Consider the following 12,957-nt stretch of genomic DNA (forward strand, 5'->3'; position numbering starts at 1 on the left):
TGTTAGCCAGGATGGTCTCGATCTCCTGACCTCGTGATCTGCCCGTCTCGGCCTCCCAAAGTGCTGGGATTACAGGCTTGAGCCACCGTGCCTGGCCTCGCCACTTTTATTTTATGTTTTTGAAACCTAGTATCACTCTGTCACCCAGGCTGGAGTGCAGTGGCATAATCTCGGCTCATTGCAACCTCCACCTCCCAGGTTCAAGCAATATTCCTGCCTCAGCCTCCTGAGTAGCTGGGATTACAGGTGCCCGCCACCACACCCAGCTAATTTTTGTATTTTTTTAGTAGAGATGGGTTTCACCATGTTGGCCAGGCTGGTCTTGAACCTCAAGTGATCCACCCGCCTTGGCCTCCCAAAGTGCTGGGATTACAGGTGTGAGCCACCGTGCCCGGCCAGTCTCTCCACTTTTAAAATGGCGTTAATAATACATATGTCTCAGGATTGTTGTGAGGATGAGAAATGATGTAAATAACACATATAGGCTGGGCGCAGTGGCTCACACCTGTAATCCCAGCACTTCACGGGACCAGGGTGGAAGGATCACTTGAGCTCAGGAATTCGAGAATAATCTGGCCAATAAAAAAAAAAAAACCCATCACTACGAAAAAATTTAAAAATTAGCTGGGTGTGGTGCTGTGTGCTTGTAGTCTCAGCTACTTGAGTCTTCAAGGTTGAGGCTGCAGTAAGCCGTGATCACGTCACTGCACCCTAGCCTGAGCAACAAAGCAAGACCCTGTCTCAAGAAACAAAACATGGATTTAATATATACTTTGCGGCCATAGAAAAAGAACGAGATCTTGCCCTTTGCAGAGACATGGATGGAGCTGGGGGCCATTATCCTTAGCAAACTAACACAGGACCAGAAGACCAAATACCGCATGTTCTCACCTGTAAGTGGGTGCTAAGTGATGAGAATACATGGATGTGTAGCGAGAAACAACATGCACTGGGGCCTATCGAAGAGGGGAGGGTGGGAGGAGGGAGAAGATCAGGAAAAATAACTACTGGGTACAAGGCTTAATATCTGGGTGATGAAATAATCTGTACAACAAACCCCTATGACACAAGTTTACCTATGTAGCAAACATGCATATGTACCCCTGAACTTAAAAGTTAAAAAGAGCCATATACTGACTGAGTGAGGTGGCTCACGCCTGTAATCCCAGCACTTTGGGAAGCCAAGGCGGGACGAGGTCAGGAGATTGAGACCATTCTGGCCAACGTGGTGAAACCCCATCTCTACTAAAAATACAAAAAAAAAAAAATTAGCTGGGCGTGGTGGTGGGCACCTGTAGTCCCAGCTACTCAGGAGGCTGAGGCAGGAGAATCGCTTGAACCCAGGAGGCAGAGGCTGCAGTGAGCCAAGATCACGCCACTACACTCCAGCCTGGGAGACAGAGCGAGACTCCATCTCAAAAAAACAAAAACAAAACAAAACAAAAAACCCTGTATACTTAGCCTAATACAGAGCTTGACATGTAATAGGAGCCATATGATTGGTACCTAATAATAATAATAACTGTGATTTGGCAAAGCTTGGTTCAGGTCACTTTTGTGCTGCATTTTTAAGGACTCAGTCTTTCCCAATGTACACACATACTTATGATGCCTTTAGGCGCTGTAGGTACTGTAATAATTATTGTTGTTGTTTTTAAAAATTTTTTTTTCAGGGAACTTTCTGGTAAAAACTGGAAAGCCTGCTAGACGAATTCTAAAAGAGCTGTAACATTAATAACGATTGTTTTGTCTGCCCACTGGGCTTTCCTGTTCCCCTTCTGGTAACATAATCCACTTCCACCACTGTAGATCAGGCATGTGACCTAGGTCTGACTGGGACCAAACACGGCCCATGAAAACCTCTTCACGTTGAGAGAGAGAAGCCAGCCCTCTTTCCAAATCTGAGCTGCAAATGGCCACCTTTCCTGCCATGTGAAAAGAGCAGAAGTGAAGCAAAGACAAAGGAAAAGAGTCTTGGAGACTTTGGGTCCTGCCCCAAAGCCACAGTATTTGCCTTAGTGCCCCTCCCAGTTATGTGAGCTAGAAATGTCCTTTTTGGTTTAAGCTGGTGGGAATATGGCTTCTGATCTTTGTAAAGAAGACTCCAGGCCGGGTGCAGTGGCTCACACCTGTAATCCTAGTGTTTTGGGAGGCCAAGGAGGAAGGATCACTTGAGCTCAGGAGTCTGAGACCATCTTAGGCAACATAGTGAGACCCCTGTCTCTACAAAAAAATAAAAAGAAAACTATTAGCAGGGGTAGTGATGTGTGCCTGTAGTCCTAATTAGTTGGGAGGCTGAGACAAGAGGATTGCTTGAGCCTGGGAGTTCTGGGCTGTAGTGTGCTATGCCGTTCTGGTGTCTGAACTTAGTGGCATCAATATAGTGACCTCCCAAGAGTGGGTGATCACCAGATTGCCTAAGCAGGGGTGAACTTGCCCAGGTAGGAAACAGAGCAGGTTAAAACTCTTGTGCTGATCAATAGTGGGATCCTACCTGTGAACAGCCACTTGCAGTACAGCCTGGGCAACACAGTGAGACCCCATCTCTTAAAAAGAGAAGAAGAGGGAGACTCCTGCCCAGTACAGGCACTCATGTCAGGGAGGTCAGGAGATTCATCTGAAGCACAGAGCAGTTAGTGGTAGAACTGTTAATAGAACTTAGACTTGTCTGGTCATCTCTGAATTTACCATAAACTATACCATACATTCCAGTGTTCACTCACAAATAGTAACTGAGTGCTTACTATGTGCCAGGCACCAAACCAGCATCTCACTTTTTCTCTACACCTGCTGAGGGATTCTCCCTCCCCAGCTTCACTCCCAGTCTCTAGGAACCCTTGAGTCAGGGGACATGAGAAACAGCCTGTCTCTACCAGGATAGGGCCCAGCACACTCACTGTCTTCCCAGAATCAATACTCCCAGAACTCTTAAGTGCTAAGAATACAAGAGGAGTCAGTCAGCTACCCACCCACCTACCCTCGTACTTACCTGCCTACCTACATTCTGTGGTTCTGCCCAGCATGGAGTAAGTCCTAGCCCTGGCCAGGAACCCCAGCTGGGCCCCTGCCTGCACACCTCTCTGAGCAACTGTGCTCCTGTTGCCCTCATGTCTGCAGTGATCATTTTGGGGGATACTGAAGTTGTTTTCAAAGTGCTTTTGGGCTGGGCACAGTGGCTCATGCCTGTAATCCCAGCACTTTGGGAGGCTGAGGTGGGCAGATCACTCAAGCTCAGGAGTTTGGGATCTGCCTGGGCAACACAGTGAGACCCTGTCTCTGTAAGTAAATAAAAGTACTTTTGATCTAAATTCTCCTGAGTGTTCCCTTTCTTTACTTTGCAAAGCTGGTTGAAGAGAAAGAGAGTTGGCAGGAGCAGAAGGATGTCAGGACAGTAGTTTCCAAATCTGGTCCTCAGAACACCCATGGACCATGATGATGATCACCACGTCATCATTGGTGACCAAAAAAAATAAAAATAAAAATAAAAAAAAGAGAGAAAAACACAACCTGTGGCATGAGCATTTTTTTTTTTTTTTAAACAGAGTCTTATTCTGTCACCCAGGCTGGAGTGCAGTGGCACGATCTCAGCTCATTGCAACTGGCATGAGCTTTTTCTGTGCAAAACTATTCCATTTAAGGGCCCTCTTTTAAATGGAAGTCAAGTTCTTCCTCCTTTCTTGGTGTTAAATTACATTTTCTTGGCTGGGCGTGGTGGCTCACGACTATATTCCCAACACTTTGGAAGGCCAAGGCGGGTGGGTCACCTGAGGTCAGGAGTTCAAGACCAGCCTGGCCAACATGATGAAACCCTGTCTCTACTAAAAATACAAAAAATTAGCTGGGTGTGGTGGTGGACACCTGTAATCCCAGCCACTCGGGAGGCTGAGGCATGAGAATCGCTTGAATCTGGGAGGCGGAGGTTGCAATGAGCTGAGATTGCGCCACTGCACTCCAGCCTGGGCAACAAGAGCGAAACTCCATCTCAAAATATATATGTGTGTGTGTGTGTGTGTGTGTGTGTGTGTGTGTGTGTGTGTGTGTGTATTCTTTCAAGTCACTTGATTTTGCTGGGCCTCAGTTTCCTCATCTTTAAAATAGGGTGAGATGGGCAGGGTGGTTGGCCTCAAGGATCCCTAAGGGTCTTTCCAACTCCAGTATTCCTATTAGAGGCTGCCTGGGACTATGCCTCTCCCACAGCCTGGGCCGCCTCCCAACTCCCAGCCCACTCACCCCAGCACCCGCTCCCCTGTGCCCCCCACCAGCCCTTCTACTTAGCTTCACAAGGTGTGCCCTCCTAAGTGTCCTCTGGGGAGAAGTGCCCCCTCCACCACTCACTCCGGATTCCCAGGAGATACAGTGGATAAAAGGCAAATGTGGGTTTCAGACATTCTAATGTGGATTGACCCAGCTTCCATGCAGCTGGGAAGTTGGAGGGACAGAAGATGGGAGATGAGGAGCAAAAGCACAACAGGCACCAGGGTAGGGGCTGGATGGGGAAAGAGCATTGAAAGGGAGGTTCTGGCCGAGTCATAATAGCATAGATTCCTTGGACATCTGAGCTGCTGGGCTCCAAGGCTGCCTTGTCCTGGCTCCTCACATTATAGATGAAGAAGTTAAGGCCCACGAAGGGGAGAGGAGTTCGTGAATGGAGAGAAGCCGGTAACTACATTTTTCCTCTAGCAGCTCCTCAGCTGAGGGAAAGTCCTGCCTGTGGGAAGGAATCAAGGAAGAGAAATTGGGAAACTGAGGCCAGAGTACTAAGTTAGGACTCACCAGGACAAGGGCCCTGGGTTCCCGTGAGCCTGTGTTCCTGCTCCCCCGCCTACTTTCTGTTCCAGCCCCTTCTCCAATCTCCTTTCCTTTGCCTGTAGACCGCAGTTCTGCTCTCAGGACATCCCAGATAGCAGCCCTGATGCTCAGAACAGACTTTTCTCCCCAGCGCACATCCACTTTTGCACCTCAAGAAGATCCAGGGATAAAGAAGGTACCAGGCAATCCCAAACACTGGGGCTGTGTCCCAGGGAGAACAACTGAGCCAGCCTTCTCACCTGTGAACCTCCCATCACCTTCAGCCCTGAGATGCAATGGCAATAATCCATGGCCACTTTGGAAGCCTCCCTGATACACTGTTGGCTTGCACCTGCGGCACCTGCAGCTGTTGGTGGGGGCTCATTTTTATATTTAATTTTTTGGAGACGAGGTTTCTCTCGCCCCGACTGGAGTACAATACTGCAATCATGACTCACTGCGGCCTTAAACTCCTGGGCTCAAGCAATCCTCCTGCCTCAGCTTCTTGAGTAGAGCTGAGACTACAGGGCAACCACCATTCTGGTTATTTTTTAAGTTTTTTGTAGAGACAGAATCTCACTATGTTGTTCAGGTGGGTCTCGAACTTCTTGGCCTCAAGTAATCCTCCTGCCTTGGCCTCCCAAAGAGTTGGGATTACAGGCGTGAGCCACTGCACCCAGCTGGAGGGTCATTTTTAAAGCAGTGATGTCATGACCAGAGAGAAACCAGCCCCCACAGTTCCCAGATTAGCCTGGGAGATGCCCACCAACTTAGGAAGGCTTCCAGCAAAGAGGCCTCGGGCAGGCTGGGTGATCTCCCAGGCCCTGGGCTGTGTCTGCTCTTGATCGCACAGAATGTTCACTGCCTGGGAAGCTGGGAGCTGGGACAGCTGGGTGACCTGGAAATGGAGGGGCTGAGGAGCTCTAGGCTGGCCTGCTCCTCCTTACCACCCTCTTCCTGATAACAACAGACAAGGCTGGGAGGCTCCTGGGAGCCTGCTGCCTAATTCCCAGGGCCTGGCAGCCAGCCCTGCAGCTGATGCAAGGCCAGGGGTGGGTGAGCTCAGCCTGTCCCCAGCACCCAGAGCCTCTCGCACCTGGCATGCCCTTGAAAATGCATCTATTCATGCCCCCTCTGCCTCAGCCTCTTAGAGTCCAGCTCCATTCCTTCTGAAAGTATAGGGGGGCCACCTAAGGATCTGGAAGGAGGCCTTGCTTGTGGAATGGGGTGGGAATTAGGCAGCAGGTTCCCAGGAGCCTCCTGGCCTTGTCTGTTGCTATCAGGGAGAGGGTGACAAGGAGGAGCAGGGCAGCCTGAAGCTCCTTAGCCCCTCCATTTCCAGGTCATTTCTGAGCATCTCTGAGTCAACCCCACACCTCTGCATGGGCAGCCTAAGAGCAGTGTGGGGACTAGAGCCCCACCTCTAGGGACCTCTGCAGTGGAATAGAGGGGCTGGGCTCCCTGCGGGCTCTGCCCTTCAGGGTCTGTCCACACCAGCCCACTTCTTCTTCTGGGAGAGGTCAGACAGCCCCTGGGAAGTCTCCAGCCCTTCTTATGCTGTGAGAAGATGGACTTTCCTCCTCTGATTCTCCCCTTTTACTGGACATCCAGGCCCAATGTAGGAAGGCTGGGGCCTATCACTCTTCAACAGCCCTCAGGTGTCATCAGCTCAGGACCAGGATTCATTCAGCATCTATTTACCGAGAGCTCTGTGATAAGAATGTGACAAATAATAACTGGACACATATCAAATACATGCCTCATCTTACAAAGTACTCTTGCAATTAGTGTTTTGAGGGATCCTAATGACGATGCTGTAAAGTAGGGAGGCCCTAGGTGGAGAAGCTGAGGCCCAGGGAGCTGGAGTGGCAGAACCAGGAGTCACACCACAGGGTCTTCCCATATCCTCCTGCTACTTTAGTCCTGCCCCATGCACATGCACTGAGCAGGAGGCAGGCTTCCAGCTACATGCTTGACTGTCACAGGACACCAGCTGGGACAGGGAGCAGAGAACAGTATTTCCCATGGGCAGTGGTGGGTGCAGGAGGCTGGGAGACCAGGACTTGTGGATTTAGGGTAGTGGCATGCCAGAGCCACACCTGTCTGCGAGGGACTGGAGACAGGCTGAGGAGCAGGGAGGGTACCTGGAGCACTGGCACTGTGCCTCCTTTTACCGTAGCTGTTTGCTTAGACAATACTCAGCTGTCCTGCTGAGCTCAGGCTGGCACCAGCGAGACTGGGTCTGTTGCCTGGGGATTGAGGCTGGCTACAGGACCGGCTCCTCCAGTTCTGGCCAAGGACCAGTAGCCTGGGCCATTAATGGCCTCCTCGCTGATGCCAGGGTTGAACAAGGCCTTTCCAGTCTGCCCATTGTATCTAGGGCCTGCCCTTTCTCCTCAACCCCGTCTGACCGTCTCTGGGGGCCCCTGCACCCACCTTCATGACTCCCGGCCAACCCTCCCAGCAGCTCTTGCAGCATATGCAACTTCTGCTGCTAGTGAGCTCAGGCAGCTGGACTCATGGGCAGGCGAGAACATGGTGCCCTGCACTGGAGGGCAGGCACAGGCTGTGCCAGCTGCACCCACCTCTCCCAGACGTAGGCCTGGCAGGGAGGCCTGTGGTGTAGGCAAGGACTCTCTGGAAAGAGCGATGAGGAGGCCCAGCCTGCTGAGCACTCCAAACCCTTCTTCTACTCTCCTGTCCTTTCACTGAGAGGAGATCTAAAGAATAAATTTGGTTGGGTGCGGTGGCTCACGCTTGTAATCCCAGCACTATAGGGGGCCGAGGCGGGCGGATCACCTGGGGTTGGGAGTTTGAGGCCAGCCTGACCAACATGGAGAAACCCCGTCTCTACTAAAAATACAAAATTAACCAGGCATGGTGGCACTTGCCTGTAATCCCAGCTACTCGGGAGGCTGAGGCAGGAGAATCACTTGAACCCAGGAGGTGGAGGTTGCAGTGAGCTGAGATTGCGCCATTGCCCTCCAGCCTGGGCAACAAGAGCGAAACTCCACCTCAAAAAAAAAAAAAAAAAAAAGGGAATAAAGTTTAACTCCTGACTCTGACTCTGCCCCAACCCGGAACCAATTCCTAGAACCACCTGAATCACTTTTTTCTCTTTTTTTTTTGAGACAGAGTTTCACTCTGTGCCCAAGTTGGAGTGCAGTGGCATGATCTCAGCTCACTGCAGCCTCTGCCTCCCGAGTTCAAGCGATTCTCGTGCCTCAGCCTCCCAAGTAGCTGGGATTATAGGCACCCACCACCACGCTAATTTTTATATTTTTAGTAGAGACTGGGTTTCACCATGTTGGCCAGGCTGGTCTAGAACTCCTGACCTCAGGTCATTGGCCCGCCTCGGCCACCCAAAATGCTGGGATTACAGGCATGAGCCACCGCGCCCGGCTCATTTGAATCATTTTTTTTTTTTTTTTTTTTTGAGCTGGAGTTTCACTGTAATTGCCCACGCTGGAGTGCAATGGCGCGATCTCGGCTCACCACAACCTCCGCCTCCCGAGTTAAACATTTCTTCTGCCTCAGCCTTCTGAGTAGCTGGGATTACGGGCATGCACCACCATGCCCAGCAATTTTATATTTTTAGTAGAGACAAGGTTTCTCCATGTTGGTTAGGCTGGTCTCAAACTCCCAGCCTCAGGTGATCTGCCGGCCTCGGCCTCTCAAAGTGCTGGGATTACAGGCATGAGCCACTGCATCTGACTGAATCACTTTTAAGTTTGAATTCTCTTTATTTGTTACTAGACATTACAATTACATGGTATTACATTTAAAAAGTGCAAAAGAGTATAATACAGAAAAAATCAATTCTCCCCCCATGCACCTGTGGCTCAGCTGCCCCGTTCTCCACCCTCCAGGGGCAAGCAGTGCTACCAGTCTTTTGTATATCTTTCCAAAGATAAGGCTCCATTAACCACTGAATTTTTTTATTATCTGAACTCACACGGCAAGGTCACAACTCACTTAACTCTTATGCTTGGGATGAGGAAGGACAAACTCCTCTGCTTTGAACATTTCTTGAGAACCAAAAGGAAATGACCAGAGACAGGCTCTTCCCATCACAGGCCCCCGCTCCAGTGCTCTCTCCCCTCATATCCCTCCACTTGTTACCCCACTGGACTCCCAAGGCAGAAGCGAAGAACAGATGGTATTGGCCTCCTTGTTTCTTAGGAAAGCTGAGGATCCAAGAATTAAGGAGACCCAAGGTCACAGCTAACAGGGGCACCCTCAGTTTTTCATATCATCACCCCACTTCCCTATTATCTTCTCTTCCCTTTGTACATGAGCTTGAGTTCTTAAATATCTCACCGAAACTTGTCTATGGAGATCTCAAGGACACGGTCAAGGACTCTTCTTCTTGGATCGTCTCTTGTGAGCTGGACTCTGAGCTGGGCCCCAGAGCAGCCCCTCAGCAGTGGCTGAGGACGCTGGCTGAATGCAGTGAGAGAGGGAGGGGGTCTGCTGTTCTTTAAGGGGCACCCCGAGGCCCTGCGGTTTCTCCCAGGACACACACACATCCCTGGCCACCAAACCCACTGGCCCACGGACCCTGTGCCTCATGAGTTCCTTTTTGCACAGCTGGCTCTGTTAATGCCCCTGCTCAGAAGACCAAGGCCGTGGGTTGGCTCCCTGGGGGTGGGGCCTCCCATGGTGAGACAGTCTGTTCCTTGGCCATGAACTGAACAGAGTGTTGCACATTTTAACAGCATGACAAAAAGAGGCTGTCCCTGCATGAAATGGAAAATGCACAGTTCTCTAGCGGAAAGGGTGACTCCTGTGATCCCCTCCTTCTCCCAGTTCCTTCTTACCCCACCTCTACAATCTGTGGGGTTTTTCTGAGATGAGCCCTCATCTGTTATATCTTCACATTCTGTCTTTGACATAAAAGCTAACTTCAATAAAGCAGGGCTTGGCTGGGAGTAGTGGCTCACGCCCATAATCCCAGCAATTTGGGTGGCCAGGGAAGGTGGATCACCTGAGGTCAGGAGTTCGAGACCAGTCTGGCCAACAAGGTGAAACCCCATCTCTACTAAAAATATGATAACAAAAAAAAATTAGCCGGGCATGGTGGTACATGCCTGTAATCCCAGCTACTTGGGAGGCTGAAGCAGGAGAATTGCTTGAACCTGGGAGGCAGAGGTTGCAATGAGCTGAGATCACACCACTGCACTCCAGCCTGGGCAACAGCCAGACTCCATCACAAAAATAAATAAATAAAAATAAAATAAAGCAGATCTCTCTCTAAACATCACAGAGTGCCTGGAAGAATCAGGTTCTCAGGAAACAGGATAAGAAGCAGGCTTCAGAGGGTATGAGCTGTGGCTGATTAGTAATGCAACAGGGACAAGAGGAGAGTTTTATTTATTTCAGAGGACAGAGAGTAGCTGCCATGGCTGTTTTGTGAAACCAGGCTCAGTTCTAGGGTGGGTTTGAGGACATCACTGCAGTGAGAGACCCTGAGATGGGACCCATGAGCCAGAGGGGCTTTGACTTGAGAGGATCAGAAGGCCAGGCTGCTGAAGGGAGAAGAACAGGTCAAGTTACGGGGCTGGAATCAGAGAGGGGATTCCTGAGGACGGAGAAGGGTGAGGGGATGGCGAATCTATGGTGTGACAGGCCATGGGTCACAGAGAAGGGATCTGGAGGCTCCATTTGGGTGTTTCTACCACCTCAAAATTTGTGTGCTCACCAAAGAACTCGTCTGTTCTAACACCTGGGACCCCTTCCTGCTTCCTCATTCTGCCCAAGGTGTCACTATACTGAAGGGCCAGGGTCTCACCTGACACTCACCAGGCTCCCGAGAGACCAAAGCTCTATTGTGGCTGTCAGGCCCCACCTGCCTACCTGGAATTTCATCCATGGTCTCCTGACAAGTGCTGCTCCCCACGGCACCCTCATCGCCTGTTCCCTCCTGATTTTCACTGCGGTGTCTGTGTGAGGCGGAAGAGGATGACACTGCTGCATTACATTGGATGGATTGGCTGTTCAACCATTGGCCACTAAAAATGGCAGCCTCTGTCAAGTGCGGTGGCTCATGCCTGTAATCCCAGCACTTTGGGACACTGAGGCAGGAAGATCGCTTGAGCCCAAGAGTTTGAAACCAGCCTGAGCAACATAGGTACCCCATCTCAACAACAAAAATTTTTAAAAATATTAATGGCTGAAGTGGTGGCTGACTCCTATAATCCCAGTGCTTTGGAAGGCCAAGGAAGGCAGATCACTTGATCTCAGGAGTTCAAGACAAGCCTGGGAAACATAGCAAGACCCTACTTCATTAAAAAAAAAAGATAAAATAAATTTTTAAAAAAGTAATCAGCTGTGCTGGTGTGTGCCTGTAATCCCAGCTACTCAGGAGGCTGAGGCAGAAGAATCACTTGAACCTGGGAAGTGGAGGCTGCAGTGAGTCATGATCATGCCACTGCACTCCAGCCTGGGCAACAGAGTGAGATCCTGTCTCTCAAAAAAAAAAAAAAAAAAAAAAAAAAGCAGCCTTTCTTTAATATAGCCGTAATGACACCAGGCCTCCAGAGTAACTATTGACAAAGTGCTAGCAGAATCACCCACCTATAGCATGAATTCAGTCTATCAACAACACTAATAACAGAAACACGAGGGTTCGCATTTTATTTTTTTAGAGACAGATTCTTGCTTTGTAGCCCAGGCTGGCCTTGAGCTCCCGGGCTCCAGTGACCCTCCAGCCTAAGCCTCCTGAGTAGCTGGGATTACATGTGTGCTCCACCACACCTGGCTGGGATCACGTTTATTAAACACATCCTTACTTGGCCTCTAAGACACCGCCCTTTCTCGGATCTTCTTTAACATCACTGGCCCCTGCTTCCCCATTTATATTTCTGGTTTCTCTTTATTTTTCCTGATGTCAAAATACTGCAGGGCCCCAGCAGTCAGTCCTTCTCTTCTCTGTCCTTGTTCACACTTCAGGTGACCTCATCCAGGCTCATGGCTTTAAGACCAATCTCTCTATGCTGACTTCTCCCAAATTTGTATCTCTAGCCCTGACCTGTCCCCTGAACTCCGGGTTTGAATATCCAACTACCTAATCAACACCGTGACCTGGGTGTCTAATAGACACAGCTGGCACAATATCCAAAATTAAAGTTTTATTTGTACCCCAGACCTGCTCCTTCTGCAGCCTTACCTAGCTCAGTAAACAATACCTTCATCTTCTCCATGCTCATACCAAAACCAGACAAAGGACTCTTCCTTGACCTGTTTCATCTACTCACAATTGACATTAATATACCAGCAAGGCTAGACGTGGTGGCTCACGCCTGTAATCCCAGCACTTTGGAAGGCCAAGGTGGGAGAATCACTTGAGTTCAAGGCCAGCTTGGCCAACATGGCAAAACCCCATCTCTACAAAAAATACAGAAATTAGCTGGGCATGGTGGTGCTTGCATGTACACCCAGCTACTCAGGGGGCTGAGGTGGGACGATCACCTGAGCCCGGGAGGGCAAGGCTGTAGTGAGCTGAGATTATAACCACTGCACTCCAACCTGAGCAACAGAGCAAGACTCTGTCTCACAAAAAAATAAATAAATTAATTAATTAAATTAAATAAAAATAAATAAATCAGCAAACCCTGTTGACTCTACCTTCAAAATATACCCACCACTGACCCTGCTGCCACTAATCCTAGCCACTGAAGTCTTGACCACAGCCTACCAGGCCTTGGCCCACTACCACCTCCCTGGCTCCATCTCCTGCCACTGACTTTTCCCTTGACCCCTGCCGCACTGGCCTCAGACACACAAGCCCACTCTTGCCTTGAGTGCATTGCTGTCTTCTCAGCCTGGAATTCTCTCCCCCAAACACTCACAAAAGCTGGCTGTTTTGTTTCCTTTTGGTCTCTGCTCAGATGTCACCCCTCAGTGAGGCCTCCCTACACTACTCTAAGACAAGTAAATCTTCCCATGCTCCACATTCTAGATTCCTCCTCTTTGCATTTTTTTCATATCATATGTGTGTGTGTGTGCACGTGAGTGTACATTTATAAAAATAAAATATCACGGCTGGGTGCAGTGGCTCACACCTGTAATCCCAGCACTTTGGGAGGCCAAGGTAGGCAGATCACAAGGTCAGGAGATCGAGACCATCCTGGCTAACATGGTGAAACCCCGTCTCTACTAAACGTAAAA

This window comes from Colobus angolensis, unplaced genomic scaffold, assembly GCF_000951035.1.
Source record: "Colobus angolensis palliatus isolate OR3802 unplaced genomic scaffold, Cang.pa_1.0 Scaffold118, whole genome shotgun sequence".
NCBI classification, from domain to species: Eukaryota; Metazoa; Chordata; class Mammalia; order Primates; family Cercopithecidae; genus Colobus; species Colobus angolensis.